The sequence below is a fragment of the Marmota flaviventris genome, chromosome 13, assembly GCF_047511675.1.
Source record: "Marmota flaviventris isolate mMarFla1 chromosome 13, mMarFla1.hap1, whole genome shotgun sequence".
NCBI lineage: Eukaryota > Metazoa > Chordata > Mammalia > Rodentia > Sciuridae > Marmota > Marmota flaviventris.
The window spans coordinates 40,045,701-40,062,952 of record NC_092510.1 but is presented as its reverse complement, the minus strand read 5'-3'; the positions used below and the strand labels follow the sequence as shown (position 1 = coordinate 40,062,952).

Genomic DNA, 17,252 nt, shown 5'->3' with positions numbered 1-17,252 from the left:
CCAATTCCCCTGAGGTTACAGGACCTGGAATCTCAAGTCCTAGACTGTTAAAGCTAGAGGGGAACTTAGTGATCACCTACTGAAGAGGAAAGCTAGACTCAGAATTTTAGAGGTTTTGCCAAAGACCTCATTGCCATTCGTCGCAGACCCAGGACAAACATGTAAGGTTCCCAGTTCCCAGTTCAGAGAGCATTTCTTGGCCTGAAGGTGAACTCAAGACAAATGCAAAGTCTCTTCTGTCCCCTCTGAAAGCTTTGATGAGTCATGATTTCTGCCTTGGGAAGTAGCCAGACGTCCCTCTGTCTGTCTCCTTCCCTGCTGAATCTCCCCTTAAAAACTAAACTGGGGAACAATTTCTTTTATTTTTGGTACAAAATTTATTTGTGTTGATTTAAATCTTCCTTTTCCTCCTTTTCTCCTCCAAGTTTGCTTCCAGTGAGGCACCTGTGTAAAGCAGGTGTGACATGCAAAAGTTTGCAGAAAAACAATGAAGGCGGTTCCTGGAAACTCTGAAGCCATCTAGAGACAGAGTATGTGGTATTATATATTATTTTTGCAGTTGAGAACATGCTGAAGTTTTAAGATTATCCTTAAATGTACTATGGTTTTAATATATTTTCACTAGTTGTCTGTTCAGCCAGACCAGCCCCAACTTTACCTGTGAAAGGAAGGGCAGGGACATTTCTTTTCCATTATTTCTAAAACATTCTTCCTTACCAGTAATTTGTTAATTTATTTCCTTTCTTGATGGAAGGATTCAGCCCTTCTTGAGTATGAATATTTACTTCCAGCTGCTGCTGTGATAACTCCATTTCTCCTTGGTTTACTATAGGCTGTTTTAGGAGAGCATCTTTTTTTTTTTTTTTTCTGATTCCACCCAAATTTCTTAATAGTAGTCAGGTTAACAGAGATTGACTATCTAGGGTTGTTGGTTTGCTTGGGACGAAGTGATCACTATCCAAGTAGGAAACAAATTCTTTTTCTCTTTGGATGGATTCCAGGTCTACCTAGTGGATGAAATTCCTACTGGGCCAAAATATGTGGGGTGGGAGAGGTTAAATAAAATCAAATTCGTGTTTTGTATCAGCCCTGCTTTCGTTGTTCTATGGCTGAGAGTAGTCTTTCCATGGTTTCAGAAGAGAGCTCAGTGTTCTTTTTTTCCTTTGTGTTTTTTCCTGCTAGTAAATTAAGCCTGAGGTCATTCTTTCTAGCTGTGCCTCTCTTATTGTAGTTATTGATCTTTGGAGTTGGAATGTTAATTTGCAATTCTCCCAGATGACAGAGGGAGTACTTTTGAAGGAGATAATTCAGGAAGCAGCATCCTATGCACATTCTCATCCCTGGAGAAGTCATTTCCTGTGTTTCTGTAATTATTTTCTGTAGAGGATGTCATATTGTAAATAAGGTGGAACTACAAGGCTTTACTCTTTAACTCTTTATGTTTGGTTGGTTTATAGACTCAATATGTATTGGAGAAGAAGAAAGGGCATGTAGGAAGTTTGCTCAGTAAAACAAGCACTGTTATTCAGTGAGGATGAGTCATAGCAAAATCTTTAAAATGACATTAACAGGTAGTTGAATTAAAAGATGCCCAAGTTCCGGGTGTTCCTAGTGTCCCGCTTACTTTAGACAGAATTGACACAAAAGTCAGTTTTTTTTTTTTAATTGAAAGAAAATATCTGTTCAGGAGAATTCACCTACCTTAAGCTTAACAATTTTTCACAAACTGAGTACACCTGTGTAACTAGTATGTGGATCAAGAAACAGCATTACCAACACACCAGAAATATTCTCATATGCCATTCCAGTTGCTGTCTTCCTCTAAGGTAACCACTGCTCTCACTTCTAACATGTCTGTTATCCTGTTTGTTTTTTTAAATCTATGTAAATGGAATAATCCATTATGAACTCTTGGGTCTGACTTCTTTCACTTGACAGAAACTTTTAGTAGGTCAAATAATTGGAACTCCCCTTGAGAGATGATGGAATAGTTGGACTTGCAGAAATTAGTTGGTCAGGCACTACTTAATATAATAGAATTAAGGAAAACACTAATGAAACAAGCTATATTTTAAATATTGACAGCCTGGTTACGGAATCTGAACAAATACTAGTGACATGTCTGGTGGGACCCCAGTCCTGTATATATGAACAGGAAAACACTGAGGAGTTCCCTCTACCTCAGCAATCCAGAAGTAGTCCGTACTGCTTATAATTTGAATATCATAGATATTATTTTAAAATTTAAAATGGTATTGCCAGTTATTTCACTTCATATATTCAGGCATTTTCTAGGTGAGGGCCATCAACCCCACAGTAAAAGAAGCCTGAGCTTAGTAGTGAACTATTTGTTTTGTATCTTTTAGCTAAGATTTTTCATTATTCACCAATATGCCAAGATAAAGGCAAGAATGATGTGCCTACCCCAAAAGGTATATTGTAAGATTTCTCTTTCTTTCTGGGGATTGAACCCAGGGTCTCATGTATGTTAGGCAAGTACTCTATCACTGAGCCACAACACCAGCCCCATGTCATAGGATTTCTATGTTGCTTTTCCTATTAGAGAAAGGAATAGATGAGGAATAGACTGAGAAACATGCAGCTGTAATTAAACTGGGTCTATAAGCTACAAAGCATGAGGTTCATGACTGTATGGTCATATCTCATTTATATTGCATTTATTTAGGCAATAAATAATAAATATAGGTTATAATTGTTCAACTCATACCATATTTCTGTGTAGATGGTCAGTACAATATTAATAATTTGGATATGATAAATATGTAAATGTAGTATTAAAAGACATGTTAAAAGTAGTCTGAAAACATAAATATATAGATATAGTATAAAACAATCTATGAAAATGTAAGAGCTTGGAAGAGTTCAATGGTAAATTAGAATAACTTCGAATATTAATGAAATTAGAATTTAGACAGAGAGATGTAACATAGGCAAATAACTATAATGCAATGTAGAGAGGTATGAATGTTAAAAGAGGTTTATAAAGTAAAATACTTAACATTTATTGGGTCGTTTTATATAAGTCTCAGGCATTCTGCTAAGCATGTGACATGTATTTTCTCATTTATTATTCTCTAATATTACAATCTATTCATAGAAGTGTAATTATCCCTATTTTACCTAAGATCAGAGATGTGGAGACTAAGAAAGTATCAGGGAGGGCTTAAGTGTGTATTTGGAGGGTGAACAGGATCTGGCGTTTGGGTAAAAGAGAACAAAAAGGAGAAAGGAGGGGAAAGACTATTGGGGTAGACTCTAAGGCAAGATGTATGATGGACAGAAATAAGGATCCACATATTCCACTTTGGGAACAAAATCAGAGATTTGTCTCTAAAGCTTGAAATCATGAAGGCTCTTCATAAATGAGGGTGGACTTGAGATGAAGAAAGCTATTGGGGCTGTTCTTGTCTGACATGATCTTTTCTAGGCTAAGAACATAAAGGCTGCAGATTCCTTTTGGGGGCAACAAGCCCTGGTGAACTACAGATGGGCAGATAGGATCATGGTGCAAGATCTGACCCTGTCCTAGGTTCCTTAATAGAGAGATCAGACTTTCTGAATATCAGTTGTTTATGCAGTTCTGAGCCAGATCTGTGAAGTTTCATTTCTAGGCCTACTGAATATTGTACATAGAGAACCAACCAGATGCCAGGGCTGTGTATGAATTTTGTTATTCTTCTGTGTGAAGAAACGGATTAATGTTTTCCCAACCTTTACAGCATGACCAATAGATTCCACTTCTGTCTGTAACTTGGCTGAGTCATTCACAGAGGTTCAAAAAATTTTTTTTAATAAATATGTTGTCATGTTGGTTAAAAGCCTAGTCATTGTTGTGGACATTCATACTTCTACACTGATGTCAGTGCACATAATTTAACTTGTATAAAACTTCTGTCTACCAACAGCTAAAAATAGTTACATTGGTTGTCTTTAAGCAATAAATACACTGAAGGAAAGATATCACTCAGTTACATGTGTGATAGGAATGCTTTAATATGCTTGAATATTTAGTTTAGGGAATGATTAATTTTATTTTTACAATCTTCCATAGGTAGATGTTTTTACCCTTTTGAGAGGATTGTGATTTTTAGCTGTGAAAATAGCTATTTATGTGGACTCAATAGTAGGTTACACAGAACAAATGACAAAGAATGCTCTTTTTATTTTGTCATATTTTACTACCTGTGTACATCTTTGTGTGAGGATTTTCTTTTTAAAGAAAAATTCTCCAGCTAGTTACTTTGCTTTTATATTTTTGAAGAAGCCTTTGTGTTGGAAACCATGGCCATGTGGTACTCACTCTCTGCAATTCAGGTAATTAATTCAGTGGTGACATCATAGGGAATGTGTTCATTTTTCCATTTCAAATATTTCATCTCAGGATCTGATGGTTAACTCATATTAAGAACACATTTTTAAAAACTCAGTTCTCAAAGACAGTTATGTGTTAATTTAAACTTTTTTCTCTTTTGCATTTTAAGAACAGGGTTTTATACAGGGGAGACGGGTCATCTACTCTCTGCAGTGAGAAAGATCTAAAACTGCTATTCATTTTGATGTTGATTCTGTTAGCCCGTCAATCAATTATTACTTATTGAACACAATTGATCAATTTGATATTTATCAAGAGGCACAATGATAGCAATGGTAGAAATGTGGCTTTACATTATTTAATTTTTATATCTTATAAAGCTAAAAGATAAAACTTTTAGATCTTTCCCTCAATACATCCCTATTTTGGTATTTATTTTTTGTCAATTGTTCAACTCATTCTATACCTGAAACTGTTCTTTCTAGCTATTTGTGTAGGCAACGAGTTCAAATGTTTGTATTACAGTGGCTATTATTCTGTTTTGACTGTGGCCCACCATAAAATGCAAATTTTATCATAACCCAGAGCACACTGTCTGCATACAGATATGAAGACATGTATACTCATAAACAACTGAAATAAAACCATACTTGATCATTAATATACATTGGAATATTATGTTAACTTATATTTTATTCTAGTTGGTTCTATTTCATTAAAAAATGCTTTCCCTGTTGAATAATTGATTCGTGGACCACCAGTGGATTGCAATCCAGTTTGAAAAACACTGCTGCAGAGAGAGCACTTTGTTAAAAGATTGGTCTAGGAGCTTAGAATATAGTCATACCTAGACAGGGCCAAGGTGTTGTTATCTTTCTGAATTTATTTGTTTAGCCTAAAAATCTTTTTGGTTCAAGTTCATTCTCATTTTGAATGATTTCTTTTGGTTGACCAAGGGAAATCCCTAATCATCCCCCTCTCCTTTGCCATTTTTGGTAGGGCCACAGCTTTCTAGACCTTTCTGTACTCATTGATGAGTTAATGACTGAGGCAAAGTAAGTGAAACACTTCCAAGTAATTACTATTAAAATGAATGACATTTAGTAAACTAGGAGGATATGAGAGTTATATAGGTGTACTGAAGTGTGGAAAGTGGATTCTAAGAGAGGTTATTGAACTTTTTAAATTGCCCTCCAGCAGTATTTTTCTGATGGTTCTGAATTTCTTCCAGCAGTCTGTAATCACTATCATTGTGTTGAAGATTCTCAATGCTCCTTCTGAGTTTTAAGTTGGGATGGACTGATTGGAATAAATTTCAGAATTTGACTCAGTCATTTCTCTTCTTCTTTTTCTTCCCCTTCCTTTCTTCTTTCCTGTTTTGTCATATCCAAATTTGCTACCTTTCTTTTTTTTTTTTTGTGGTGGTGGAGGTTGAACCCAGGGCCTCATGCATACTAGACAAGCACTAGTATGCAAGCTACACCTCCAGTCCGTACTACTTATAATTTTAATATCATAGATATTATTTTAAAATTTAAAATGGTATTGCCAGTTATTTCACTTCATATATTCAGGAAAGGTTTTCAGTTTTGAGGACATTTTATAAAATATAAAAATAAAAAAAATGAAAATAACATGTATCGCTTATCAGCTAAGGGTTAGAATCCACAAATAAATGAAAGTCAGGATTTCTGTTAGGTGATATCCATAACATTCATTTTCTTTTCTGAAGGGTGTTTGGAAGAATGGTCTAGAATCTCCGGAGGAAACATTAATTTGTCTTACTTTTAGTTAGTGTAACTAAGAGTGAAACTTCTTTGATTTCATCTTATTGGCAATTGTATTGCTTGAGTAACATCTGTACATCTTGGTGCTCAGAATAAATGTGTCAGTATTTTTATAATTACCAACATTAGACCTTGGGAGCACTCGAGTTAAAAGGTCTATACATTCTAGTTATTAGTTATAAGCTCCTTGCATTTCTGCTCCACACCTCAATCATAAGGAGTTTAGCTCTGTTTTTGTGTAACTTCTTTTGTCAGTTCTGTGAATTTTTCTGTTTCACTGGATAAAGTTATGAGTCCCTAGAAATGATGACTATACCTTGTTGTGGGTTACTTTATTATAACATGGGACCCTCCACTTTCAATTTAGAGAAATGATATTGTACACATCCAATACATTTCCTCCACAATATCCTCCAGCTCCACAGGCACATGTTTGCACTTTCCTCTTGTTAAAATTGCAGACAAGAATAATTTTGATTTATTGGTGACATCTAATATAGCTGTGTTTATATTGTTGCCAATAAAATGACTTACATGATTGGTTTTTGTTTATACAATCTTTTCTGAGGAGTCAGTCACCTGTGTTAGGACAAGGTACATTCTGCTTATTAAAATGAACTCCTGGGATCTAAGAACATTCAGCTCTATCTGTCCTTGATTGAATTGCAGAATGTGCTTCACACTGTAGCTGTGCATGAGAATAACTTACATTATCTATCAATAGGCTTTCATTTCTATATTCTTCTGGCTACAAAAGCTGTAATAAGAGAAACCCACAGGAATATCACCGGCCTATTAACGATCAAGGCAGCTGAGTTGAAAAGGCTGTGTTAATGAAATTATACAATCATTAATCCAAAGGGGGGAAAAGGAAGAATCAATAAGAACTCTATTTGAGATGGTTTAGAAATAAACACATATATACAGACTCAGGAGAAGTTTCTTTCGTGACCAGTATTTTATGCTTCATTATCAGGTTTTCTGTGCAGAGTAAGAAATACTTGTGGCATAAGGAATGGAAAATGTAACAGAGGCTAAATGTAGCCTAAGGAAATGAAATGATGTATGAAAATTAATAATTAACTGGCTCATCAGATGAATTATGACTCTAGATGAGCCTATTAATGATATTTACTAAGAAAGGGCCTTTGGCTGTAAATAGACATTATGGAACTTGTGTTTTTGGAATTTTCTCAAATGGATGAGTTAATATTGCTTCCGTTTGTTTAATTTCTTAATCCACGAGGAACAGTGCCTGGAACCTTGGGTAGAATGTAGAGTTATGATTTTATATTTTGATTAAAGTCATGCTTTTCCAGAAAAATAGTGCAATTTTAAATGGTTTTGTGCCTTAGTTTCCTTAGGGGTTAAGTCATTTCCTCCCTGACCTGATTTACAGGAGTATGTTTTAAGAGTTTGAAAATGGTCAAGAGGAAAGATTTATTAACTCTCGTGTTGACTCATTAGCTGAACGAACATTTTTGTCCTGCAATCCAATGGAGTATAAAAACATAAATGTGTCAATACACCAGATCTAAAATGCCCTGAATTTATACCTTTTCTTTTTCTCCTTTTTTTTTTTTTCTGTTGGGTGGTGGCCTGGGGTAGAGTAGTTGGATGGAGGACAAAAGGAGAAAATGCTGAGGAATTTGATCAAGTTTTTAAATAGAGACTCTTCCCATGGAATTCTACCAGTTAGGTGTTTTTACAAATTAGTTGTGGTTTTATTTTCTTTGCAATGAGTGGACTCAGTTTTCCTGGTTAGTGTTGTCTTTCTGCATGCTGCTGGCAGGAGAACCTTCCTGTCTGCTCTTGCTTTGATGGAGCTGGTCGACACTGACATTACTTTTGCTTCCATGTCTCCCCAGTCACCCTAGATTTAAGGGCCATGGGTGCAGCAGAATCTACATATGTATTCTTGATTACAGTCAGTGGATATTTTTGTTAATCTTTCATACCCCAATTATCTGGAATAACAAAAAGTCAAGAGACCCCATGATCATAGTCAACCTTTGGGGATGAAACCTCTAAGTCCAGACACATTACAAATGGCTTGCCAGAAATGAAACTCAGGCCTCTTGACTGTTTGAGTGCTCTTTTTAAATTTGACTCTACAAGCATATGTCCTTAAATATGAGCAATTTCTTCCTTTTTGGTTACCATGTAAACTTAAAATTTTGTCCTGTTCTTATGGCTTAGCTAAGAAGTATACAACATATTATAATAAGAATAAACAAAATTTATATTTGCATTCTGGTATCTAATGCTTGAAAAAAAATCTGTTGGCATATTAATAAGAAGATGAGAACTTTAGGTATATTTTCACATGTAGTTTAGTTTTGTCTTGAGGTCTTGTTCAGCTCACATGCCATTGACCTGTTGCTTTTTCTTCTTGGTATTAGTTACTTTACTTTTTAGCTGCTGCCTTTTCAGTAATAAAATTTAAGTACATTTTGTTGTTGTTTTTAACTTTCAACCTAAAGCTATTTAAAACAGGAGTGCAGTTTATAAAAAAAAGAAAATCATTGCAAGTCAGACAGGTGTGAGTGCCTGATACTTAATTAAGTTCTCAGCACTTTAATTATTTTCCCTTCTTGCAGACTCACCTTTTTAATGATCGAACCTAATGCTAAGTATTTACTTAGGTGTTTTTATCCAAATTTTTGATGAGAATTCCTGCTTGTGTATGATCTTCTTGCCAAAAATGACTCCCTTATTTTTAAAAACCTGAAAATGGCCACAGTCTGCAAATCTGCAGACACTTGTCACTTGGATCCTGGTCTTAGTGACTCATATTTCCAGTCATGTTGAACAATTCTTCATTTTCAAAAAAATTGCCAATGTGACATTTTTCATTGCCTTTTCTTTCCTTTTTATTGGGTGGATACAAAAATAAGTGATTTCTTTTGTAGGGCTCAGAGCGCTCAGAAAACATTATTTTATCAATGAGTGGAGAATAGTTTTATCTGGCAAAGCATGAAGATATTAAATGACTCTTGCTCATGATCAACCAATAAATGGATCAACAGACTGGCTGGGAATACACTCGGATTCTTCTACAGGGACACAACAAAAAAGGCACTGGAATCTTTCCAGTGTTAAAAAAAAAATTACAACCTGTCCAATATCAGGGTCTATTTCTTAATTTTCCATAAATGAATCATTTAGTTTGGATAACTTGAACTTGTTGGCCATTCATGGGGACTGAAGGGCAGGGGAGGGCAGGAGTGAGACTGGTCTTGGAGGAGTACTTTTGAGTGTTTCCTAGGACTGGATGGAAAGGCAGTGTTGAATGTGAGAGACCAATGGAATTCTTAGCAAAATATAGAATTGGTGAAAATGAGGAAACATTCCAAGTTTTATTTTGTTAATTATTTTTTAAGTTCTTCAATATAGGCACATATGGTAAATTTTGCAGAAGGTATATGGAACACTTGAATTGAAACTTAAATATATTTGACTTTCTGGAAACTATAAAAGAAAAAAAAAATCACTAGAAGTTTTCCTTCCTTGCTATTCTTTCCTTGATGACTTAAGGAGTCATTTGTTTTGAAGTGGAGTTGAAAATGTTTGTTTCAGACCTTGAGGAGATCTCACAGACAAAAGTGAGAATCATCCAGTTGAGAACATCTGAATGTTTCTTCTTTATACAGTGTCCTTATTTCTTGTGTTTGTCCAACTTTGGCTTTTTTTCCATGACTATCTTGTCAGTATAAAAGACATATTATGAATGTGTCTATTAAACATTTAGAGTAGTGGCATTACCATAGCACTGGGCCACCTCATTGCATACACACTATTCAAGAGAGGGAAGGGCTTTCCTTGATGATTTAGAACAATGGAGAACTGATAGTATCACATATGGATAGATGATGGTGTCCTGTGCTAATGTCAGTCCTTCTCTTGGTTCCTGCATAGGAAACGTCATAAGACTATGGACAACGTCCAGTATATCTTGCACTGTAAACATACTGGATATCTTACTGTTAGAAGGACTGTTCTTTCCTTATGCTTTCTATAAGGCATTTTGCACAGTCTTCTTTTTTCTAGGACTTCAGTGGAAGGTTGGAGTATTGTGTTGGTTTTATTTCTGTTCTTATAATGTAGGATCCATATAGAACCAAAATTCTAATGCTTCTGTGAATGTTTGAATATAAGGATTTATGAAACCTTTGCAATATTCTCAGGCCCAGAATTTAATCTTTTGTAAATTGAGAGATTGTGAAAAGATTGCTCTTAGACTGAAGATCAGAGGTGGTGTAATATCCCTATTATCTAGTATAGAGGCCTTGTCTGCTTTGTGTTTGTTTACCAGGAACTTTGTAGCATTTGTCTCATAGCTCAGGAAGGTGATGCTTTTGGATTTTCTAAAAACCACTGTACAAAAGTGAACTAGTATGGACATATCCTTCAGACAGCAAGATAAGTTTCATTTTTCAAGCTGGCACCAGGTGATTGGTCATAGTTGCCAAGCACTGTACTGAGAAGGGCTCCGTGGCAAACAAAACAAGGTAGTGATCCATAGTCCATACCTACCATGAATACAGAAGGGGATAATACCTGCCAATGAGCCATGTATTTGATGACTTCATTCTACAAAAAAGGTCATTTTGCTAAGAGGGCTTCTTTTCTTCCTGATATGAATGCTTCAGAGGTAAAAATGCTACAGAGGTTAAAAACTCTTCACTGTACTTTATTTTTATTTTTACTTTAAAAAATGCCCGCATTTATTTTTTTAAACAGGCTTATAACCCACACCATGGATAACTTATTGGACTTTGCCTGAAAGGAGTCATTAGTGCCATTGGATATTTGACCATCCTGGCCACAGGTTTTTCAGAATGAATGGAAGGTCATGCGGCATGAGTCTCCACCGGACATCAGGAACCCCACAGGGGCCTGGGATGGTCAGTGGCCAACATATTCCTCCCATCCGAGCCCACTCGGGGACTCCTGGCCCCTCGTCCTGTGGCAGCACACCAAGCCCTGCTATTGGAAGCCTTGTTAACAGCCTCCACCTCAAGATGCCCTCAGGAGGAGGGATGGCTCCTCAGAACACCCTGACTGAGAGCTCTATCCACCTGCCTGCCCTGAGCCCCAGGAGACAAGTGCTGACCAATGGGAAGCCACGATTCCAGGTCACCCAGGCTGGAGGCATGTCAGGGTCACACACTTTAAAGCCAAAGCAGCAAGAGTTTGGAAACCCTTTTTCTCCAAATCCTGGGAAAGGTAGGATTGTCTTTCTGGGATCTTTGAAAAAATGGAAAGTTTTTCTCCCCCAGTCTCTTTCCTGCTAGAAAATTAAGAAGATAGATAATTCAATCTCAGGGTCAAAGTTCATGGTCTCATAATGATATCTAAGCTTGCTGGGTAAAGGGGTGTGTGTCTGTTGGGGGTAGATGCTGGGTACATGTGTGGTATACCTCATTGAACTGTGAAATAGAGTGGAAAGTAGAATAGAAAGATTCAAAATATGGAGATAGGTTGGGTGGTGGTGGCAGAAGGGCCAGAGAAAGATTAGAAAGATCCTGTCCTCTGATACTTGTAGCAGTGCCCTGGCTCACTGGCGGCTCTATTCTACAGGCCATGGGTGATGAAACGGGCGACTGGACTGCAATTTATGTTAGTGTTAGAAGTGCTAGAAGAAAGGTGGTGTTTGGAAGGAGAAGGATTAAAAAAGGAGGAATATTTTAACAGCCAATAAATGAAGAATCAGTAACTGTAAATGATAAGAAAAATTATTTTAAGAGCAAAACCTATAATTTTGAGTATATAGCTAGTAACAGGAAGAAAGCAAGCTGGAAGAGAATAGTGAAAAGATGTGTTTGGTACTTGTGGAGAACTAGAAAATGATTAATTTGAAATGCAGAGAGCGAATGTACTTTTAACTTAATAGTGTTTGAATTACCATATATTTTAAATTACAGAATAATTGTTGGAGAATAGCAAATTATTTGAATGACACACTCTTTCTAGAAATTGATGTTGACTTAATGAAGTTACATTGCAGATTGTACGTATATTTAGGATAAAAAGAGAAAGACCATGTATCCCATGTAAAATTCAGCTTTGCTATGTAAAATAACACAATTATATATTCCTTAAGGTATTTTAGCATTTAGTCGTAAATGTTTTTATTAAAAGTACTCACATCATCAAATAGAATTAAGAGCCTCATTCTGAACAGCCACTCACTCAGTTAATTAAGGTGAATAATGATTTATATCAGGCAAGTAGCCAAAGAGTTGCTTGTCTTAGTGTCTGTATATTTCTACACAGACACTAAGAAAAGCACATAACCAAATACACATGTAGTTTTTTATTTTCTTCTTTTCATTTTTTAAAAATTTATTTATATTTGGTCTAGATTTGGTTTTGAGTTGTTTTATTTCTTAGTGGTACTGATTTTTAGTATAGGAAAAAGTTTCTCTGGGGGCTATATCCACAATAACTCTGTCATTGTTAGGTTGCTATGTTCATTGCATGGCAAGTTAATTCCTTAATATCAAACTGCAGCGTTTGGGTTTTCAGGGGCTGAGGCCCAGTAAAATCTTTCAGCTCATGCTTGACTAGTGAACTGTAACTTGCTTTCATAGGTACTTGTGTTTATAAACCTGACTGACAATAATAATGGTGATAATATTAATAACTTGAATTTATTAAAGTATAACTTAGCATGTGTCAGGCAGCATGTAGAGTGCTTTCCAGTACATAGTCTGAGTTATTCCTCACAACAGCCCTCAGTTGTATACTATGGCTGATCTACCGATAAGGGCACTAGGTCTGGAAAGAATAAATAACTTCAAGGGCACCAGCCAGCAAGGAGTTTGGGAATATTGCTTTGATGGTGACCAGACATGGCTATAATTATAATCATGGTGAAAAAAATGCTTCAGATACTTAAGTGATAGTGAACTCTCAGGGTCAATACACCTTGGAATGCATATAAAAAAATAGTGCTGCTTCCTGCTTCTCTTCCTGTGAGCTTTGTGGCTCCTTGCTCAGCTTGCTAGCTTATAGTACATGTTTTGGACTGAAATGGTAGGGGTGTGCATGGGCACAGGTAAGGAATTGAAGATACTCTGTTATTCTTCTTCCTGTTTTTTCAGCTTGGATACCATCAGTGGTCTGGATGATGCCAGAAATAGCTGAATGTGTCCTTTTTGAATCTTGGTTGACAATTTCAAAATTAAGTCAGTACTGATTATCTGGGACTGTTTGAACTTCATCAGGTCATTTGTTCAGCAAATAATTATTGAGCATATATTTTGGATGAGCCACTGTTCTGGAAATACAACAACCGATAAAACCTAGTCCTTGCCCTCAGGCTGGTGGAGGATTCAGGCAAATATATGTACAGTTAAAACAGAGTAAGGGTTCTGAAAGAGTGTATGGCAACTGTTGAGAGAGATTTCTGGTCTGTGCTTAATAGGAGGATCTAGGAGGAGAGTAATATATTTAGGTAGACACCTACAGAGTGAGGAGCCAGTCTTGGAATTGTACATTGTATGTCCTCTGTGTATGTGTGTGTGTGTGTGTGTGCACATGTATACGTATGTGACACATGTATGAGTGGAGGGGGCTGTCTAGAAATTGTTCTGGGCTGGGAGAAAAGCACATTCAAAACCTGGGGCATTTCATGAACTTTTACCTAGTTCTATAGTGTACAGAGACTGGTAAGAGATGAGTCTGGAGAGGAATAAGTAGAAGGCAAGTGAAGGATTATGAATGACATGCCAAGGAGTTTGGCTGTTATCTCCTAGGACACTGGTGGAACATGTGACTCTGTGGGACTATTAATTGGGGCTTTCCAGAAAAACAAAAATAATAGAATGTATATTTATATCCATGTGTGTATATATACATATGTGTGTATATACTTACATACATTTATATAAATAAAAAGATAAATTGATTAAATTTATCAAAAAGATAAATTTATATATATAAATGTATATAAGTGAATATAGAGAGATTTATTATAAGGAATTGGCTTACAGGATTATAGAAGCTGGCAAGTCCCTAAATCTTCAGGGTAGATTGGCAAACTGAGATCCAGGAGAACAGATAGTTATTCTAGTCTGAGTCTGAAGGCCTAAGAACTAGGAGAGCTGATAGTGTAGTCCTTGGTCTAGCATGCCCAAGACCAGGAAGAGCCAGTGTTTCAGTTTGAGTCCAAAGGCAAGAAAAAGGTGATGTTGGATAAGACAGTGCATCCTGTGAGCTGGAAGAGTGGTTGTACTAACTTTTAGGAAGGTAGTGGAGCTGTGTACAATTTCATCCACCTAAAGATTGTCACACAGATGCGCATCTGACTTGAAGGAGAGAATCACCAAGGAAGCCTTATGAGAAGTATTCATCTGGCAGGAATGTTTATAGTACTTAAGGAATAAAATCTGCTCCACTGGAATGCAAATAACAATAGTTTTAACATCATATAGTGTGTTCTCAAATAGTGCATTAAGGTCACTGGTGTAGTACAGAGAACTTGAGCATAAAAAGCATTTTATATTTTGAAAGGAATATAAGATGCATGACATCTTTTGAATACCAGGCAAATTACTAGCTTGAGGAGATTGATAGTTTCAGTAGTAAATTTTACTGTGTTCCTTACATAAGCTATTTCTTAAGTAAAATTAATACTTTGTTTCTGAATACTTTATAAAGTTTAATCTTGCCTTATGTTATTTTGTATTATGTTCTATTAGAGTATATTTTATTCTCTTCATCAGCCACCTTTATTTCTTTCCTTTTGGTGAGGTTTTATCTTTGCAAAGATACATTTTCCATAGTAGCAATTATAAAAAAAAAAAATAGCAAGTACTTTGTACACCATCTTCATGGTAGCATTATCCACGTAGCCAAAAGATATACTCAAGGATCCATTACTGGATTAAAGGATAAGTATAATATGGTATAAACATGCAATGGAATATTAATCTTTAAAGGGAAGGAAATTCTGACACATGCTACAACACAGAAAACCCTTGAATTAAATTATGCTAATTTAAATATCCACATCAAAAAAGAGCAGATAGTGTGTGCTTTATTTTATAGGAAGTTCTTAGAAGAATCAAATTCATAGAGTCAGAAGGTGCTTGCATAAGGGCTTGGGGAAGGGGGAATGAGGGGTAAGTGTTTGATGGCTACCAAGTTTCAGTTGGGAGAATAAGAAAATTCTGGCAATGGATGGATAATGGTGATAGTTATACAACAATGTGAATGTATTAACCTGATCTGTACAGTTTTCACAGGACTCCCATACAGTTCTCCCACTTTAATTAGCCCATCATCACATTAAGCTATTTCTTAAGTAAAATTAATTGTTTCTGTATAGTTTTTAAAGTTTGATCTTGCCTTACATTATTTTGTGTTATGTTCTATTGTAGTATATTTTATTCTACTTTTCAGCCACCTCTTTTTCTTTCAAGTGCATGGTTAGAATGGTAAATTTTCATGTTTTGTATATTTTACCACAATTTAAAAAGTAGCAAGTATTAAGTGACAATCAGTATGAGCAGGAAATGATGAGGATGGCGATGTCCAATCTTACTCCAAGGTGTTGGTAGTGTAGAGTGCACAATTGGAACACATATCTCATTAGCAATTGTAATTATTTAGGAATAAAACAATAACATTACTTTTAATTTATGTGTATTACTTTTTTCAAACAGTTGTTAGTACATAAAGGCCATTAAGTGTCGACACCTAGCTACTTAATACATGCAGTTGATAGGTGTTTCTTTTGGCCTAGGGGCACTGTGAAAAAAATTCCCAAGACACTAAGAGCATTTGGGAACCTTTGTTATAGGAGGTGATTTTTCTCATACAAAGAGAAGGCTGGGGTGGGTGCTTGTTGTGAATGGTTGGCAGCTCCGCTGTGTCAGGTCCGGGATCACAGAGTTTTCCAGTCTTGGTTGCACAGTGGCTGCCTTGCTCCAGCCCTGCCTGGTGCTGAGAGCCATAGCCAAGTAGGAATGACGCATGGCAATTTCCTTGTCAGCCTACCCAATGTTGCTTAGAGGGAGGACTCTCCATTGTGGAAATGGGCTTGCCTTGGACCCAGGTCATTTGCAGTGACATTGCATAAATGTTTGAGAAAGGCGACCCAGCTCAAGGACCAGGGTGGATCTGGGTTTAGGGTTGATCCTGCTGGGAATAGGGCGTATCCTGCTGCCTCAGGCGCCCGCTCCTCAGGGGCCCGCTCCTTGAGTTCCCCTGGAGTTCTGGCGGGGTTCTGAGAGTATTTGGGACGCAGAGCCCGGTGGAGGGAAAATTTTCCCAGAACGTGCGTGTAGAGTGCCGGTGAGAGTTCGGGAATAAAGAGTTGCTGTTTGAATCTACAAGGCGGTGTGGTGGCCCGGTTATTTTGTGCCCAGCCAGACTGCGGCACCTGGAGTCTGCATTCTGAGAAGAGCAAAGGAGGAAGGAAGAAGGACAAAGGCCAAAAGACAAAAGGACAGTTCTTCCCTAATCTGTCCCCTTCAAACATTTTGCTCAGGACACCCATCCAGCTCTCCCCTCTTTAATTAGCTGTTCATTACACAAGCCATTTCTTAAGTAAAATTTTTCTGAGTACTTTATAAAGTGTAATCTTGCCTTATGTTATTTTGTATTATGTTCTATTGAAGTATATTTTATTCTATTTATCAGCCGCCTTTATTTCTTTCAAGTGCATTGAACCCCTTGAAAGTAAATCGTAGACACTGTAACACCCCCCTGGCCCAACACCCCCTGATTCCTAGGCAGGCATCCTTCAGGTTGTATAACCAAAAAATATTCATCATAACCAAGGAATTTAACTGATACAATAGTGTTATTTACATAAAGTTCAAATATAGTCCATATCAAATTAATTTTATATTATTTTATTCCATTTATTGTTTAGAAACTATTTTCTTTTTCCACTTGGTCATCTAAATGTTCTTTATAGGTATTTTTTTTCTTGTGACCAGAATTGAATCAAAGATCATGTGTTGTATTTGGTTGTCATCTCTGTGGTCGTATTCTATAGCAGCACTCTTCCTCTGCCTTATTTCTTTGTGTTTCATGACAAAATATGTTGGTATTTTTAAAGGTTTATGTGGTGGATCCTCTTGTCATATAATCTAGTTTGTCAGATTATTTGTTGG

At 36.5% G+C, this 17,252-nt stretch overlaps 1 protein-coding gene across 2 annotated transcripts in view; it reads left to right on the top strand.

The window, feature by feature from the left end:
- The first annotated feature begins 455 nt into the window (after window positions 1-455).
- The window catches only part of Glis3 (GLIS family zinc finger 3), a 419,818-nt gene continuing 403,021 nt past the window's right edge, over window positions 456-17,252 (top strand). The window contains exon 1 of one of the 2 annotated variants that reach the window (XM_071600430.1): window positions 456-530. The gene's annotated coding sequence lies outside the window, so the exon portion shown is untranslated. Of the gene's footprint in view, window positions 531-11,311; window positions 11,350-17,252 lie in introns of those variants that run through there. The other variant, XM_027943102.2, reaches the window with a different exon arrangement.